At 43.6% G+C, this 18,298-nt stretch overlaps 1 protein-coding gene and 1 long non-coding RNA gene across 4 annotated transcripts in view; one reads left to right on the forward strand and one right to left on the reverse strand.

Annotated features, from left to right (window-relative positions):
* The window catches only part of TEX2 (testis expressed 2), a 104,316-nt gene that overhangs the window by 31,830 nt on the left and 54,188 nt on the right, over positions 1-18,298 (forward strand). The window lies entirely within an intron of this gene.
* The window catches only part of LOC148132232 (uncharacterized), a 77,686-nt gene that overhangs the window by 8,885 nt on the left and 50,503 nt on the right, over positions 1-18,298 (reverse strand). Inside the window, exon 2 of the long non-coding RNA XR_015747749.1 lies at positions 9,322-9,411. This is a non-coding gene — a long non-coding RNA (uncharacterized LOC148132232). The remainder of the gene's footprint in view (positions 1-9,321; positions 9,412-18,298) is intronic.

An 18,298-nucleotide genomic window follows, 5' to 3' on the forward strand; every position in this document is an offset into this window, starting at 1 on the left:
AAAAGGTCTAAGCAGGGTTGAAGGTGCTTAGATGGGAAAGCATCAGAAAAAAATCCTACAGTTGTTAACTATACTGGGAAATTGGCAACATATCCTGAAGAAGGCAGAAGCCAAATCACATTCTAGAATTGTCAAAAAAATTACATAGCTATATCCGTGAAGTTATGAAGATTGTTTGGTTTTTACTTTATTTCATTCTCATGAAGAAAACTGTTACCTACTTGTAGGTCTCAGGACTTCTCTGTGTTGGTTGAATAGGGTTGTTTGTGTACCTACTTCTTCATTGTGAAATGTACTTTTTGTAACTTTGTGAAGAGTTGTATGTGCTGCTACCAGTTTTGACAGAGAGCCTGGCTGTGTTTTTTCCATTCTTTCGTAATCTACAGTGTAGTGCTTTTGTAGTTAATACACTCTTTGTAATCTATCCAGAAACTTAAGTAATGTAAGAACATAGTTGCTAAGCTGAGGTGTAACAGGACGAACTTCACTGTATCAATGTGGCACGGACCAAGAAGCATGGCGGGAGGAGAGCTACTGGACTCTGCATAGAGTCATTGGTTGGAAGTTCCGGTTCCCAATGCCGCCCGTGTTTGAATGTGATGGGTACCCGAGCGACCGCAGTCAGATTGCAACACCTGAGGTCATAAGTAGCATGCCTCACCTACAGCACCTGGCTCATCACTTTCCCGCTCTAGATCCAGAGGCTGAGATCCTACTCTTGCTGGGAAATAATGCCCCACGCGCCTTTCTCTTCTCCAAGTCAGCCGGCGGCCATGTGGGCGGCCCAGTGGCCATCAAATCTCCACGAGGATGGGGCATCGTAGGAATTGTCAGTGGCGATCGGATGCAGGCTCCAACCTAGGCAGATGCCTTAGCACCATCCATTCCAACAGCCTTCCGACTCCCTTTAGCACCATCGAAAACAAGAATGCAGTTCCAGCCTAAAGGCGCCGGCAATCAGTACACTTTTGCTAGGACACCCTAAGCGGCCGCCAGCAACCACCAGGCGTCCACTAAGATGCTCTACACAGGCATATGCCTACACAACACCCTTTCCAACACCTTCCCGCGCCCTTTGACACAGTGGAAGCAAGAGTACCATTCCAACCCTAAAGGCCACCAGAAGCAACCACCAGACTTTCACGATTGGTACCAAGAGTACCTGTCAACCTATAAAACTGCCAGAAGCGACCACCAAACTTTCACCATTGCCACCAAGAATACCTGTACACCCTAAAAGGCCGCCAGAGGTGACCAGCAGACTTGCACCAAGAGACTGAACTTGAAGATTGAACTTCAAGCTTTGCAAGCTTTGCTTTGTTTGATGCTTTATTAATGTTTACTGTTTTTCTTAGTTATATAACTAACTGTTTATCTTAGTTATATAGTTATCTGCTATTCAGTTAGTATTACTGTCTACTGCTTATCATAGTTTATACTTAATTTTTCTTCTTTTAATAGTGGAATTTACAATTCCAGGCGGGAGTGTGCTGTCCAGACAGTTTAGAGTTAATGGGATTTGGATAGTTAGGTAGCAATTGTGAGCTGTCTCCTTAAGGGAATGCATCATGGTAAATATAGTTAAAGTATCCTGGGAAATGTAGTCCATATCACGTGACCACATCTGTAATCCTGATTGGTCACTAAATTGATCCTTGATGGGTAGGAGGAGTTTTCCTCACTCTTGGCTGAAGTCACGGACTCGTAGTAACTGTTCTACCTCTATTGCCACAAGATGAGAGAAAAAGGATAGAAGATAATCATCTTTTTACCTACAAGACAGATATACAAAGGATTGGTCATTAAAGAAGAACTTATCTAACTGCATCTGTACAGTTTACAAATCCACCACTGTACAGAATACAGAACAGTGGCTGGTGGTAAGGTCACATGTATGCATGCATAGTATTGATGGAGAGCTGGTAAGGTGGGTTTCTGGTCCCCCTTTTTCTGACGGAATTGATTTTTGAAAAGTTTTGTGAGAATTTTTCACTCTCCAGGTGTAACACTCTTGTTTCTTGCCAAGGTGAATTGGAAATTGCATTTCTTGTGCAGTGCTTACTATTGTTGACTACTGAATTTCTTGGGAGTGGGGCCTATGGGCGATATGTTCCCTACCCATGAGCAGCATGAAAGGATCAAGGTCACAATACATTGGACCCGTTTGTAAATAGTTTGGTCTTGTGTACAAGTCAAAATACGAACCTTAAACAATAAAGATCTGAAATAAGAAACTTGACATTCAAGTTCAACAGGCAAAAGGACTTTGATGCCTATTCACATACTATTATCCAAACATTAATATAATAGGAATTCTTTGTGTGGAAAGCCCTGTCATTAGAGGTGAGTTAGATGTCAAACAGGAAATTCTTTTTTTTTTTTTTTACAGTTATAGCACTGAAAGTGTCGGGGGGTTGCTGGAGGAGGAAGACAAGAGATTTAGGTCTGTTCTTTATTTAAAGTAATGATTCTCAATTTAAAGTTTTCCAACTCTGCTGGACATAACAACTCCCAGTCAGTGTTGGAGAGCACTGTGGAAAAAAACAGCCAGGATTGTGAACAAGGATGAAGTTGACTAACTTACAGTTGCCCTGGTTAAGGTTTGGACCAAATAGTTAATTCATACACTGTTGAAACATGTTTACTTTGACTTAGCATGATGTTTGGTTGCAAATGAGAGAGAGCTTATGATGACAATAGGAGGGAACATGAAGCCCACTGGAGGGAAGAATTGTACATGCAATGATTAACCATAGTTTAAGGAGTACATTTTATTATAGGTTATTGTGCTTACTGATCTTTTTGCTCTTTAAAAGCTATTGAAATGAATAAAAGGCAAGTGCCACCCGTGCCCTGTTTCTGGTTCACTCCCAGCACCAGGCATTCAGCAAACCCTATCTGCAGATGTTCATGCGTTAGCACAGTTTTTTTGGGTGGGTGGGACTAGTTTCTGTGTGAACAGCTGCTCATATTTCCATTTCCACTTAATTTGTCAAGTGATTGCACCAGTGTCATGATCCCACGGAAACTTATATATAAAATCTGAAATATCCATCAGAACCCAAAAGCTGCAATTTGTAGCTCTTCTAGTTGCTGGTTGAATGAATCCTTAATGCTTAAATTGGTAGGCAACTAATAATGTCTTTGCTAATTGCAGAGTTTGGTTTTTAAAGGTAAGCTTTACATACACTCTGCATTCTGAGTCATCAAGAAGCAATAGGCAGGACCTGAAATTTTTAAGAGCGGCTTTGGATGTAGGGGTTGAGGTGAGGATAACTTCATCAAAACAAATTAAAAATACACAAATTATGGTTTAGAAGGGTTGATATATGACACTTTGGCTTTAAACTTCAGTCTTCATTAATCTGGTACCCTCCATATTTGTTGGATTTTTATTCCCAAATTAAAATATCTGATATTAAATAGAGTTGTGAAATATTTATCTCTCTAAACTGGAAATGTTTTTTGTAGAGATAATTTATTAATTTTCTTCAGTCTGCCAGGCCCTGCTCAGCAGTACACATTAATTTGTAGATTAAAACATCTTACTTTGATGATCTTAACCTATTATGTCTAGCTTTCTCATTGTTTATGCCAAACCTCACATAGGACTCTTGTGGAAAACGTGTGGTTATTTTTCAGAAAATAATGAATTGAAAAGTCTTTGTATAATTGTTGTATAATATGAGGGCTTGACTAGTTGCAGCTTCAACTTTCAGTATCCTGGAACTTAGTCTGAGAGGTTTGTAAAGGAGCACTTTAATGCTGCTTGAGAGAATGTGGCATTGGAAAGCTGAATATAATCTGAAGAATGACTTATTGCAAACTTCATTTAGAAGTAATTTCTGGTTTTGGATGGTTGCATAATGGAAGTTCAAAATGTTTCTGATAAAAAATATTTTTATTTATAAAAAATAAATAAATTGAGCAGAATTTTTCTGTGTGGAACATTTATAACTTTGAAATATATACTTTATACTAGATGGTAAAAGAACAAAATAATCTGATTTTTTTTTCAGAGAAACATTGAGGGCTTATTCAGTTAGGGGCTTTAATGTGTTTTTCCTTCAGTCTGTAATAGAAGACAACACAAAATACAAAATGTAATTTGTTCTGTGTGTTCTTCTTCAAGTCCATTTTTAATTCCTGGTCACTGCCCGGATTAGTCCCTGCAGTTTTCTGGGCAAGGATTTTCAGAAGTGATTTGCCCTTGTGTGTTTTCTAGGACAAGGTCACCCAGCTGGCTTCAGGTCTAAGGCAGGACATGAAGACTAGAACTCATAGTCTCCTGGTTTCTGGCCTGATGCCTTAACCAAACTGGCTCTCTAAATTGTTCTGTTCTGCAGAGGAAGTAAAACTCGGCCATTAATGTGTAACTACCATAGTGAAACAGGGAAAAGTCTGTAGTGGCACAGTGGTCAGAATGCAGTATTGCAGGCTAACTCTGCCATCTGCAAGCAGTTCGATCCTGACCGGCTCAAGGTTGACTCAGCCTTCCACCCTTCCAAGGTTGGGAAATGAGGACCCAAGTTGTTGGAGGCAATATGCTGACTCTATTAAACTGCTCAGAGAGTGCTATAAAACGCTATGAAGCAGTATATAAGTCTAAGTGCTATTGCTATCATTGTGGCTGCCATTAAAGTGCCAGAAACCTGCACAGAGAAGAGAAGATGGGGAACAATCAAAAGTACCCCTTTTGCATAGTAATATAAGCATGAACCTATAGGTTAGGATGAGACAAAGGCAGCGTTGTATGGTTAGCACCACAGATTTTGAGCCACAGTTAATGGGATCTGTGACTGGAAAAAAAATAGAGGTGCAAGAGTGACATAAAGCAAGTATCCCTAACAGGCTGCCCTTCAGATGTGTTGCAATTACTTGTTAATCCCAGGGCAGTAGCTCTTTTGAATTCTACTGTATAGTGCAGTGTTGGTGCGGTGTTGTGGGTTTTCGGTTCAATGTGTGGAGTGTGAAGGATGTGTGTTTGTGTTTATTTTCATGGTCATGATGTGCACTGAAGATGGTGTTTGATTTCGTTGTATGGGGAGCAATGGCAATAAACTAAACTAAACTAAACTAAACAATCACACAATCAAGAATTTTCAAGTTAGGTTAGGAAAAAAGCTACAGTACCCAGGGGCAAAATGCAGTTCTGTTGGTAAATCAGGTGAATCAGAATGGTTTTTTTTTCTGCACAATACATTGATTTTTGGTGCCCGGGCATTCTTCCAGGCACATTGCAAGATTTTCATCCTCCCCCTCTTATTATCTGAGAATGTATTTGTTTTCACATTCGAGTGGGTGTATTGATGATGATGACAGCAAAGTGCAGACATTCACCTCGTTGTGCTTTTCCTCACAGTAGGTGAAATACAGGCAAATCTTGTGTTTTCTTAAAACATTTCTATTAAAGCTGGCCATTTCATGGCACTGAACATGGCAGAACTTGTGTAAGCTGTATCTCCAGCTGCTAACTTCATAATTTAGTATGCTGTTCTTATGTTGGTCATTAAGGGTTTAAAAGAAGTCAATGTAAGATCTTTACACCTAACATAGACAGATAGGACCTGGCAATATTTCTCTATTGTGTCTCTATAAACATTGCTTTTATCTTGTCCACAGCCCTGACTGAGATGGGTTTAAATTGTCCTTAGCTGTGTTGGTAATGAAGTCTTATTTTCTTCTCGTTCTAGCACTACCCACTCCCTTGGATTGGCAGTAATTTAAAACAGAAGCAACAGAAGGCAGAAAGAGTATCAGCAATAGGGACAAACATTTTCATTTTCCAAGATGGGCAGATGACATTTTGACTCAGCTGGAAAAAGCCCACTAGCTTTAAAACTTGCTTGAGTAAGAAACCGCCCCCCTTGATTGTAACTCTTGCTACTCTCTCATAGGGTTTAAGAGAAGGTTACTGGGGAGCACAGAATTGAATAGAATGAAAGTAATTTGAAAAGGCCATCAACAGAAATTACTTGCAAAGAAACAAGGAGACTGTTAGGGATAACATTGTTTACCCTAACTGGTTTGGGTAAAAATAATAAATAAGTTATCATGGTTTGTTGGTTAAAGTGTGTGTAACTTTAACTACAAGAATGTAATTAAGGGTGTGGTTGTAAAAGCACCATAAAAGAAGCAAGTCAATTGCAGCTCTCTCTCTCTGGCTTAATGATCCCTAATTACTGGATGGATTGATGACTGTGTTTTTCCTTACTGGAACGGAGGAGAGAAAGGAGTGTTGATTTCTCAACTGAGAGAAGAGATAATACGGACTGATTTATTGTAAGTGAACTGACATTGGCTATTCAACACGGACTTAGCAAATTGAGTATCCCCGATTGGACTGACTGAAATGATACATGACTAATGGACCGTTTATTTTGACTATGCTATAATTCCTAATGGAATAAACTACAATTTTGATAGCACAAGCGTATTCTGCTTTTTACTGCGTGTTAACTAAAATACAAACTTATCTCACACATTTACCTGTCTGCCTATCTGACTACGCTACACATTCTGTTTAGTTTGTTTTCCTTAACACTCATTGGGGAATTCAGGCTTAACAGAGACGTCTTATTTTCTGAAGCTTGCAATGCTAAATGCAACTTGTACAAAAGCTAAAAATAAACCAAAGAAATAAGAGAAACCAGAACAATGATGGGGAGGTGAAAAACACACAGCCATTATCTCTGGTTCCTACTACCAATCTGAAGGGTGACCTCCACCTAGAGAATTTTGATCATGTGACCTCAGGGATGCTGCAACAGTTTTAAGAGTGAAAAATGATTATAAGCAATGGTGGGATTCAATTTTTTTTTACTACCGGTTTGGTGGGCATGGCTTGGTGGGCGTTGCATGGCTTGGTGGGCGTGGCAGGGGAAGGATACTGTAAAATCTCCATTCCCTCCCCACTCCAGGGGAAGGTTACTGCAAAATCCCATTCCCACCCCACTAACCTGCTTTCCAGCTCCGTTCTCCTGTGCAGGGCAACCAAAGAAGATCCAGCCAATCAGCTGGGACTCGGGAGGCAGAGAATAGATGGGGGTGGGGCCTGTCAGAGGTGGTATTTGCTGGTTCCCCGAACTACTCAAAATTTCTGCTACCAATTCTCCAGAACTGGTCAGAACCTGCTGAATACCACCTCTGATCATAAGTCATTTGTTTCAGGGCTATTATAACTTCGAACAGTCACTAAATAAATAGTTGTAACTTGAGGACTACCTTTACATAACATTATTGTCCTGTGCTTTTGAAGATTTCTCCCAGTCTCTCTGTGTGTCTAAAATACGTAGGACAGGTGATAACAACACTTGGATTCACAAAGATGGAATCCAAGAATTACTGTTAGAAAGCTTGAAAGAGTTCTTTCTTTGCATGAATTTCATGGCTGACAAAAAGTTAAATTAGGAAACTGCTGGTGGCTTTGAAAGAAGCTCAGAGAAGGCTAATAATCAATAGTTTTCTCTACTGTGCAGTATAACTAAAAAGCATTAGATAAGGGAGATTTCTTTGTAGTGTTCCCTTTTTCTTTTTTCATAAGGAAGACGTGACATCTATCTGTGTGCTGTATGGCTGCATTATAGCATTTGTGGGCCATAAGCACTTTTGCCCCCATAGGCCCCTCCCACCATAATTGTACCAGTATTAAAGTTATATTTCATATGACTTTCAATAACATTTTTGCATTTTTACAGAGAAGGAATAATAAATAATTATGCATTATTTTTGTAATTATTGCCTGATGTCTATATGTACAATATCATCCAAATTATAGCATTTTAATATTCACACTCTGCCTCTAAATTGCAAGTAGAACCATCAGTTCAATGTTCACGATATGTGCATTTATCTTTTTATGAAAAAGCATGAAAGTAATTTCTACTTTTTAATTCTTTCTGATTTAAAAACATTAAAAAAATTGTTGCCTGTGTTGGTTATGCCTAGTGGATATGTTAGTCCTGATCTGATGTAATCAGTGATATGTGTGTATAGCCTATATAAACAATCCGTAAAGTGCAAGGCTTTGCATGTGTGTATGTGAATGTGAAGTAATATTCCAAATACTAGTATCAGTATTGTTTCAGAAACCCCCCAAATTAAATAAGGTTTGCTAATTGTTTATCCTTTGGTGTGATGAGTGAAAGAATGACATTAACTCAGTTAATTAATACTATACCAAGAAGTGCAGTGTGGATACGAATAAAACCATGAGGGGGAGGTAAGCTGGTTCATTTATGTACAAGAACCAGCTTTTCTGCTGTGCTTTGTGATCTGTTCAATTATTTTGAGATCAAGAACTTGTGTCTACGTTAGCTGAGACTCCGCTCTCTCACTTCCAAACCACTTACTTTTACTTTTATGTCTTTAGATGGTAAGACTGAGGATTGAGGCTGACTTATTCATGCAGTTGCATAAAGAATTAGTAAATATGCCTTAAGTGAGCGAATAAATAAAGAACAGGCCAAAAGTTCATTAATTAGGCCATTGCAGTATTAAACTGGTTTTTCAACAAGGACAGGAAATAGGAGAATATGATTAAGGTGGTTCTTGAAGATTTGTTTCCTCCCCTTCTGACAACAATTTTAAAAAAATGATAAACTACAAGAAAGCAGTTTTTAGTAACACACAGCTGATGATAGTTTTTATTAAAGTCCTACTCTGTTCTGATAAGATCTCAGTCACATCCTATTTGGTAAATAGGCATTGATCCTAACAGATATTCTATCTTGTGGTGTGTTAAACTTATTTAAGTTACCTCTTGATAAAAACTTTTCAGCATTTCCTATTTGCATCTAACGATGTTACAAACATGTCCTGACAACCTCTTCCCCACACCCATCATGTCCTTTATAAATTTGCTTTCATCTAATGGATGAGGAAGCCTTAAGTCGCCCTTAGCAATATCAGCAATAAAATATGTTTTCCTCCATATTCCAATTCACCCAAGAGCAGCCAGGAGAGATGTGAAATCTGTTCAGCTTTGTCACTCATTTGTTCACAGCAGATTCTCGAGGCACAAGTGGCAACTCCTTCCTTCAGGAGCTTAACCTAATAGGAGGACAGACCTGTGCTAAGTCTCGTCTCTTTCCCCAGAAGGAAAATAATTAAAATCTTTCTTATGTTCATCTTAGACAAAGAATTAGAAGGAAGTTGAAAGAAACAAAAAAAGAAATGAGAATAAACAATTAGTGCTGAAGAAGTTGATGTCAGTTTGCTTACCTGCTCAGCCAAAATTCTACAAACACTCACCCACAACTCAGCTCACAGTCCATAGGAGAACCCAAATTATATACTACATCATATCTTGTTAGCCATTACCTTGCCATATAATTCTTCATTGTCAACTCAAGTTTCTGGGTTGGGGTTTTCTTCCTTACGAGGTATCCAAACAGCCCAAGAGGAGCTCCACTGGAAAAGATAAAAGGACAACAGAACTGATCCATCTTCTTTTAAAGGCCTACCTGAGACAGAATGGGCGTTGGTTCTTACCTGATACGCCCTTCTCGGCGAGCCGCGAGGAGCATCCAGAGACTGGGATGTGCTTCTGAGTCCTCTTCTTGCAGGCTGAGCTTTAGATGAGGAAACGCCCGCCCCTCACGTGGTATCGCGCAGCCTCCCCAGTTTTTGCGATAACAGAAGAGAGGTTATTAATTCTATCTAATCTACTATTGGCTCCTTGGCTGAAGCAAGATTCCCCACCAGACGGAGAAATTAGGGGTGGGGCTGGATGCTCCTCGCGGCTCGCCGAGAAGGGGCGATCAGGTAAGAACCAACGCCCATTCTCCTCGAGCCGCTGGAGCATCCAGAGACTGGGACATACCAAAGCTGGGCTGTCCACGGGTGGGACTCCGTCTGCCCGAAGGCCCCTCCGGATCACTGATGACCCTCTGTAAGACCCGTCGGCCAAAGAGGCCTCCGCTGAGGCGTACGTATCTATTTTATAATGTCTGATAAACGGGGACGGAGAGGTCCAGGTGGCTGCCCGACAAATGTCAGCGATGGGGGCTTGCGTGGCCCAGGCCGCCGAGGTGGCTGCACTTCTGGTGGAATGGGCGGTTATTCCACCCGGAGCGGGCAGAGAATGGGAAAGGTAGCACCTCGCAATAGTAGCCCTGATCCAGCGACTGATGGTGGAAGGAGAAACTCTTAAGCCCCAGTGACCTGGGTTGAAAGGATAGGAAGAGGGATTCGACCTTCGCATGGGTTGAGTGCGCTTATATATATACGCAAGGCCCTTCTAACATCTAGGTGTGCCAGAGACCTCCCTGCCCCTGGAGGGCCTAGGGCAAAATTTGGCAGAACCAGTTCCTGTGACCTATGGAAGGAGAGTTAACTTTGGGTAGGAATGTGGGGTCAGGACGAAGGACCACCCGATCAGCGTGGAATACACATAGATCGCTCCTAACTGGACAAAGCTGCTATTTCGAAACTCGACGAGCAGAAGTAATAGCTACTAGAAAACTACCTTAAAGGTGAGAAACTGAAGGGATGAATTCTCAAGGGTTCGAACGGGAACGTGTGAGAGAAACGAGGACCTTGTTGAGGTCCCATGTGGGGAACCTGTGAACAGTGGGAGGGCACAGGTTGGTGGCGCCCCTAAGGAAAGATCTAATTCGGGGTGATGAGAAAGGGAACCGTAGTTATCACAGGAGACCACGGTTGAGAGGGCAGAAACTTGTCGCCTCAGGGTGTTAGGTGCGAGCCCTTTACGGAGGCCTTCCTGAAGAAAATCTAGGATCTGAGCCACTGAGGGAGAGAGGGGATCAATCTGAGACCCGCTACACCACTTGCAGAACCCCTTCCAAGTGGCATCGTAAATCGTGTAGTGGAAGGTCGCCTAGCGGCCAAAATAGTGTCGATGACTTGACTCGAGAGATTCTCACCAGTCAGACGGATCCGCTCAACCTCCAGACGGCTAACTGGAGCCATTGAGGCCCGGATGCAGAAGGGGCCCCTGAGAGAGGGAGACCCTGTCCGGGATCCTCCATGGGGCGCTACTCGATAAATTGCGGAGATCCGCAAACCACGGTCGCCTGGGCCAATAGGGGAGCCACCAGGAGAAGGTCTGCCCTCTCCTGAAGAAGTTTCTGTATTACTCTGGGAACTAACGGGAGCGGAGGGAAGGCATATAGGAGCCCTGGGGGCCATGGGCAGCGCAGAGCATTGTGGATTCTCCGACCGGTGAGATGGATACCGGGAGAAGAACCGTGGAAGCTGAGTGTTGGACGGGGAGGCGAAGAGATCCACCACCGGAAGGCCGAATATTCTGGACGCTTCCTCGAACAGGGATGGATGGAGACGCCATTCTGCCTGGTCCACCGTGGCCCTGCTCAGCCAGTCCGCCTGAGTATTGTCTACTCCGGAGATGTGTTCGGCCTTTAGTGATAGGAGGTTGGATTCTGCCCAGCGGCAAAGGCGCCGGCTTCCCTCATTAGCTGGATGGACTGGGTGCCGCCTTGCCTGTTGATATGGGCCTTGGCCGTGACGTTGTCCGTGAGAACGAGGACGTGATGTTTGCGGATCTGAGGAAAACTGCGCAGGGCCAGATGGACAGCGTGAAGCTCTAGCCAATTGATGCTGCACCTTGCTCGGACGGCGACCATCTGCCCTGAGCCGAGAGCGAGTCGAGATGAGCACCCCAACCGGACAGGCTTGCATCCGTAGTGACGGTGAGTCGTTGAGGTTCCGCGAAGAGGTGGCCTCTGTTGATGGCGGGATTGGTCCACCATAGAAGAGACGTGAGGACCCTTGGAGGGACCCTGACTCTGGCCTTCGAGTTGCTTCTTCCGGATCGTTGGAATGGGAGCAGGAACCACTGGAGGGATCTGCTGTGTAGACGGGCCCAGGGAATAATAGAGATGCATGACACCATTTTGCCCAACAATTTAGAGAGGTCCAGTAAGGCCACTCCTCCTGAACGCCTGATCTGTTTGACCAGGGCCTGAATGCTAAGGAACCTCTCCTGGGAGAGGAAAACTCTTTGAGAAACCGAATCAATTATGGCGCCCAAGTGGTTGATTCGGGTGGAAGGGGTAAGTTGGCTCTTTGCCAATTGACTAGGAACCCGTGTGCCTGTAAGGTGGAGAGAGTGACCCTGGTATCCCTGACTGCCTGGGATTTGGACGGGGATAGAATAAGGATATCGTCCAAGTAGCAGTGGAGGCGGACAGGAACGCTCCTGAGATGAGCCGCCAGAGCCGCCAGGACCTTGGTGAAGGTCCGGGGGCCGAGGCCAGTCCAAAGGGAAGGGCCACGATTGATAATGAAGGCTATTGTGACAGAACCTGAGGAATTTGAAATGGGAAGGCCTGATTGGAATATGGAGGTATGCCTCCGAAAGATCTATGGAAGATAACCAGTCTCCCCGCCTGGTGCCTAAAAGAATTGATTGCAAAGTGTGCATTTTGAATCTACGCTGGATAAGGTGACGGTTGAGCCGTTTCAAGTCCAGGATGGCTCTCCAACCCCAGAGTGTTTGGGCACCACAAAGAGATGGGAGTAAAACCCTTTCCTCTCTGATCCGGAGGGACAGGTTGAATGGCCTGGATGTCAAGAAGATGATGGATGGCTGCATCCATTAGTGCACGTTTGGAGGGATCCCTTGAGGAGGGGGAGGGGAAGAAACAATCAGGGGGAGCGGACCTGAACTCCAGGGCGAGGCCAAACCTGATTGTGTCCTAACCCATGCATCGGAAGTGGATATGTCCCATTGGGCGGCGAAGTGGCTGAGGCGGCCGCCAACGGGGAGGAAGAGGCTCTACCTTCTGCGGTAGGGCCTTCCTCCCGATCCCCGAAAGGGTCTCTTGTAGCCGCCACCGCGTCTGATCTGTCGCCCGGGTCCGTGCGGTCCTGGGATCGGAAGGAAGGGGGTCTAGGGTATCTGGGCGGGAAGGGGGATTGGTAGAAGGGCGTGGAAAGCTCCTCCGAAAGGGCTGAGAACCCCTGGCCTCCGATCTTCGAAAAAAAGGAGGGCAAATACTTTCTCTTACTGCGCCCTCGACCAGCAGTGGTTCCAAAGCTGGGCCAAACAGTTTATCTCCCGTAATGGGGGCAGTGGCCAGCTTGACCTTATTCTTTACGTCCGCCTGCAGTGTTTGAGCCATAGCATGCGTCTAGCCGTGACATGCGACGTGATGGCCCTGGAAGAAAATTTTACCGACTGGTAAGTGGCGCAGCCGAGAACTCGGCTGCAGCCACTAACTTCGCTATATCCTGGTGAGCTCTGAGATTGGAAGCAGGGATGTGGTCCTTGAGCTGACGTAGCCAGCGGATAGAGGACCTCGTGAAAAATGAGGCGGCCGTAGCTGACTTAATGGCCCAGGCGTCAGATAGGTGAGCCCTGCGCAGCGCCTGCCCGCCCGCCTGTCCTCAGGTTTCAAGGCCTCTAGGGCCTCACTAGGGAGTAGAGGAGGAGGCTAGACCCACAATGGGGTCATCGACCTCCGGGATATTCAGGAGGTTAGACAGAGCCGAATCGAGATTAAAGAATCTCTTGTCTTGGCTAGAGGGAGTGGGAGGGGTCCCTGAGGAGGTAAGTTGCTTCGCTACCAGATCTACGAAGATGGGAGGGGATGGGATGACCTCAGCTTCCACCACTGGTTGGGTGAAAATGGAGTCTTCCGGGCCCTCTGGGACAGGGGGTTTCTGCAGCGGACTGGGAAAGAAGGCCAGAGACATTCTTGGCCTTAAGGAGGAGGGACTTGAACATATGCGGTTTAAACAGCCCCCAAAGGAGGGTTGGTCGGGAGAAGGGTCCTCGTCCTCCGACATCTCCCCTCCATGATGTCAGCCTCTAAGAGGGGTTCACTGTAGCGGGAGGATCCCATCCGGGAATCCTCTTCCTCTTCCCTGAAATCCCCAAAGTCCCCTTCCTCCTCCACCTGGGCCCCAATCGAGGAGGGCTGTCCCTCTGAGAGAGTACCTGATCAACTGGGGGACCGGTTGTGGAAGGGATCTGATAGATATCGTAGTCGTGCTCGGAGGCTCGCGGAGAGAAGCCTGATCTTGTCATGTGTTGTAGTCCCTCTGCTATGCCCTGGCGGATGGCTGATTCCATCCAAGCCCTGATGTGAGGTGGAACCTCGGAGGTAGAGGGTTCATCGTGGCGCAGACCAGCGGCTGTGGGTGTAAAGGTGGCTTCGGGGTCCGTCTGGTCGGAGGTCCGGGGTCGGAAGACCCTGAAGCGAACTGCGCCTAGGTAGGGAAGAGGGGTCTGAGGGAGAGATTGAGCAGAGGTAGAAGGGTTTGGAGGAGGAGGTATTGACGGCCCGGCGGGACTCCTTGAACGCCGGTCAAACTCTTTTTCCAACGCTTTGTGGCGCCTTAAGGCGTCACGTTGGGCGGCCTTGGAAGGTTCCTTGTCCTGTCTAGAGCCCTTAGGTTCCTTGTCCTGCCTGCGCAAGTAGTGGGACTTTGCCTTAGCCTTCAAAGAAGGACGTTTAGAGGGATTGTCGTCTGCCATGTTAGATACAATTACTAGCAAAGGCGGTTGGCTCGCCCAGATCAGGCCTGGATGAGGCCGGGTGAAGGTGAAGCTGGCCCTCTCCCCTTTTGGAATTTGTTGTGTACAGAGATAACAGTAAGGTATCTAAGAAATATAGTATGTACAGAAAAATAGATACTCTAATTATAATTCTTCCTTATCCTTTTGATTGATTTTTATCTTTATTATGCTTTTGTACCAAATGTATATACAGGTTATCCGTATATATTTATATATGTACGAAAAATATTATTGTACAAGACAAAAGTTATTATTATTATAATTATTATTATTATTATTTTTTTTTAATATATTCTTTTTTGTATATGTATTAAGTATATATATATATAGATAGATTTTTTTTTTTTTTTTTTTTTTTTTTAAACAGTAACCGTAACAGTGAGAACTTCGTATATCTCAGTACAGGCCAATTAGTCAAATAAACACCTGAGGCCTATGGTAGAAGAAGAGCCTCTGGCAGCAGGCCTCAGACAAGAAAAATAAAACCGGAGGGGGCTGCAACTTCGCCGCCGAAAACGGGCTGCGGAGGCCAACAAGTAATACAAGGGCCAGCCAGGTGGAAGAAATGGGCAGCTAAGCTTTGACCCAAGGCCTGGGGCTCCAATTCGCCGCAGCTAAAGAAATTCAAAATGGCGCCCGACCACGATGCGGAGCCAAAATGGCGGCCGCAAGCTGAACCGTCGGGACGCCGGGACGGAAGGGAGGGCTTCGCTGGTCAGCTCAGCGCCTAGGGCCCTAGGGCGATGACCCTCCCGATCGGTGTTTAAGGTGGGGGAATCCAGCAGTAAAGAAAACGCGTGCCACGAGGCACGCGGAGGCAGCGAAGCGATCAGATAAGGGTGGGGGGTCGCGCATCGCGCCGCGAGCCCGCAGCCACCCCAAGGACGGGAAAATTTTCCTTAAGTCCAGACCCTTTGCGCAGGAGGAGGAAGGAAAAGCAAACCTTATCAAGACGCAGAGGGTTGTAATAGGAAAGAAATGTGCGATCAGCCAAGGAGCTCTCTGAAACACAGCCTGACTCTTCGAGGCTGAGCAAAAGACTGGGGAGACGCTGCGCGATACCACGTGAGGGGGCGGAGCGTTTCCTCATCTAAAGCTCAGCCTGCAAGAAGAGGACTCAGAAGCACATCCCAGTCTCTGGATGCTCCGAGCGGCTCGAGGGAGAAAGCTTCCTAAACCCAAACTGATTCCTTAAAGTCCCATTTTTGTAGACTTCAGATGTATCTCTTTCCATTTACCTGGATAGGCCAATCTCTTTTTTCTTTAATAACTTTTTAGTATTTTAACATCTTGGGATGAGATTCCTCCAATTCACCACAAATATCCAACCATAGATCTGGTTCACATGTCACACTATGATTTGCTTAACAATGCTGTATTGAACAAAGACATTAAATGGATATGTGCCGCTTACTGTTGACCACTTTTACTTTTTACTACAAAACCCAAAGCTAAAACCATGGGTTCAATCCATTTGTAATAGCAACTCTACCACCACCACCAGCCCACTGACATCCCAAAAAGGATTAAGTGAGGTTTCTGGCCATCAAAAATGATTCACTCTTGATGAAGTGGATTTGATGGTTTATCTTTGCCCTCACCCAGCACAATGATGTTCCTTTAACAGGAAATAAGAATGTTGGTACTATAAAGTTCTTTAAAGGTTGAGAATGACTGTTTTTTTCCCCATGGTAGCTAGAAGAGAGAATTCAGGCTTTTCAGGAAAGAATGAAGAATTGGTTAACGAATAAGCATAGGTTTCATGTAGGTTTTTAAAAAGTAGTTAAATAACTTCAGAGGATAGCTAGCAGAAAGATACAGAACACATCCAAATCCTAATAAAACCCCACATTTATAATTATTAAGAGTTATGAAGAAAAGGGTGTAATTTTAAATGAAGAATTGTACTTGTGGCAGACATCATATAAGCAAGCCATATGTAGGATACAAGATACTTTTTTGAAGCATGTGATGACAGGAATAACTAGAAAAGGTATGTTTAAAATAGTATGAAAAATTATTACTTTTTTACTCAGTGCAGCTTTATACTTTATATGGGAAGGAAGAAACTTGTATGTAGTAAGTCTTAATATAAATAAAAATCTAGCATCTTGCTATATTACATTAAATCATGTTTTAATCATGTTTTAATAAGCAAGCCTTGACTGGATTCACATGGCACACAAAGTCATAAGCCATAGATTACAGATCCACAGTTGCTGGGATGAAAAAGAAACTACATTGTGACTTATTGTGATGTGTGAACGCAGCCATTGTGAAACGTTGCTTCAGTAGAAGTAAGAATGGAGATGTGTCACTTGGCATCTAGTGAGAAAGAAAACAAAATACTGATGTTTAGAGTAGTTTTATTTATTTAGTATTTATAAAATTTATTGGCTGCCCATATTATTACAGGGTAACTCTGGGTGGCTTGCAAACACACACACACATATTAATCCAATGACAAATGGGGAGGGTGGGGCAGGATGGGAGGGAGGTGGGATCTGTTGTTACTCGATCAACCACCTCCACTGTGATACTCCGTATTTGGGGCCCAAACTAACTGGCAGAGCGAGGTCTTTAGGCCCTTACAAAGATCAGGAGGGTGGGGGCCAATGTTCCAGAGGGCAGGTACATCAGCAGAGAAGGCCCTTCTCCTGGACCTCACCAGCTGGAATAAAGTTGTAAAGTTGTAGTTTGAAGCACTTATAAGGGTTTTCTATCTTATTTCATAGTTTCATATTAAATTGTGGGGGGGCTATGTATAGACATTGGAATGTATTAGATCACGGGTGTCAAACTCGCAGTGTCACGTTGCCATCACATGACATTTCGTGACATTTTTCACATTCGCGGAGCTGGGGTGGGCATGGCTTGCATGTGACGCATCTGGCCTGGCAGTTCAACACCCCTGTATTAGATGGTTGCATATATACCAGAGATGGTATTCAGCAGGTTCTGACCAGTTGTGGAGAACCGGTAGTGGAAATTTTGAGTAGTTCAGAGAACCAGTGGTAATCTTCCCCCAAGAGTGGGAAGGGAATGGAGACTTTATAGTATCCTTCCCCTGTCACACCCACCAAGCCATGTCACGCCCACCAAGCCATGCCCACAGAACTGGTAGTAAAAAAAAAATTGAATCCCACCACTGATTTATATGGTTGATATTGCCTATTGTACAGCTTGTCTTAACCAGTAGCAAATTTATTACAAAATGGGGAGATAGTAGTGGTACAATTATGAGAAAGTGGTCTTTATCTGTAGCCCCCAAATGGTGAGTTTGCTTCATATACACCCAACATATTATTTTGAGGAGTCAGATTCTAAAGTAGGTTAACAACATCATTTCACAATGAGGATTTGTTATTGTTGTTATGGGAATAATTAGTATTAAATAGAATATTACATTTCTATTTTTACATTTAGAAAAATACTGTACAAATAAATGTGCCGTATCTATTTTACAAGCAGATTTTCCACCAAGTTGAACAATGAAATTTTTTAAAATAGTCATTGAATGTTCAGTAGGAGTAAAAGACAATAGCTAGGATTTTTTCTTAGAGCTATTTAAATATATAATATAAAATATATTAAATATATATTTTATATTATATATGTAAATAGTTTAATAAAATATATTAAATATTTCTTAAAACTATTTATATATTTCTTAGAACTATTAAAATATATTTAAATTACCCTTTTTCAGTTAAGACAATATTTTTACTGGGCTGGTGGAATAGCAAATTAGTTTTTCTGAATAATAGAAAAATATTTTGATTTAAATGTATG

Source organism: Notechis scutatus, chromosome 2 (assembly GCF_049901735.1).
Source record: "Notechis scutatus isolate UNSWTSFEM ecotype Mainland chromosome 2, rNotScu1.2, whole genome shotgun sequence".
Taxonomy (NCBI): Eukaryota; Metazoa; Chordata; class Lepidosauria; order Squamata; family Elapidae; genus Notechis; species Notechis scutatus.